Here is a 1,211-nt window from a genome sequence, read left to right as displayed (position 1 = left end):
TTATTATTATTGACCATATAAAATATTTTTTTTATTGAGTTTGTTACATAATATATATTAATAAGTCACTTAGTTTAATTTAGTATTTTAAATAAAAAAAAGTTATTAATTGATTTACAAAAAGAAAAAAATTAAATAGGCCGGACCGAATGGACCGACCGGATCGGACCGGACGGTCTCTAAGGGTGTTCGGTTCAATCTGATTTGGAAAAATGATGGACCGAAAATATTCAATCCATCACTGGATCAGACCGGACTAACCGATTTGCACCCACTGTTTATTGATTCAACTCAATTGAACTCATACTGCATCTGGGTTTGGGTTTTATAATTATTTTATAAACTTACCATTAATTTATAATTTTATTTATGATGAAGGGTAGTCATGTAAATAAATCTGATACTTATGATGAGTCATGTAACTCAGGGACAAACTTACTTAGATATCTGATACTTATCTTTACACACTGGTTTTGTATGGATTAATTTCCGTATAAGAATTTATGATGAGTTTCTTATACGGAAATTCTTACCAGGAGAATGACATCCACGCCTTCTAAATCTGACACTAAAGAGTCTTATGCTCAATCTCCATCTTCAGCTAGAGCTATATTTCTCCCTCACTCATATTCATCTTACCCTCAATCTTGTCAGTCCTAATATCACCTTCTGAATTCACCTGGCCAAGGGCACATTATAAGAAAAATAGATTTTTGTGACTATTTCATTACGACAAAAAGATCATTTGTGACTAAAACAGACTCATTTTGACTGTAAATAATCATTTCGTTAGAATTAACTGGCCACAAATAAACAATTTTCTTGTAGTGGCACCCTCTTCCGAAACCTTCCTCTAGGCTTTCATCTCCCCCTTGATCTTGATCTTACACAATATTAACCAACTATTTTCTATCTCTTATCTTTCCCACGCCATCACTACCTCCAATTCTTTCTTACGCCTTTGAATATAGTAATCTAACAATTAAAAATAAAGAATAACATTTCAATGTACCATCTTACACTACAACAAATTGACATTTTTTTTAATCAATGATTTTGTCATAATTAGTTTATATTTTTGTCGAGAAAGTCTACTTTGCCGTCCCGACTTGACACCTCTATTTGATCGTTGGTCAAAATTTTATTTATTATTTATTTTTACTTAGTGATTAAGGAAGTAATTTTAAGTGTATTGGTATATTTTTTTTTAT

The sequence above is a fragment of the Juglans microcarpa x Juglans regia genome, chromosome 1S, assembly GCF_004785595.1.
Source record: "Juglans microcarpa x Juglans regia isolate MS1-56 chromosome 1S, Jm3101_v1.0, whole genome shotgun sequence".
In the NCBI taxonomy this organism is placed as follows: domain Eukaryota; kingdom Viridiplantae; phylum Streptophyta; class Magnoliopsida; order Fagales; family Juglandaceae; genus Juglans; species Juglans microcarpa x Juglans regia.
The sequence above is the reverse complement of the archived record's forward strand: the minus strand, read 5'-3'. Positions refer to the sequence as shown.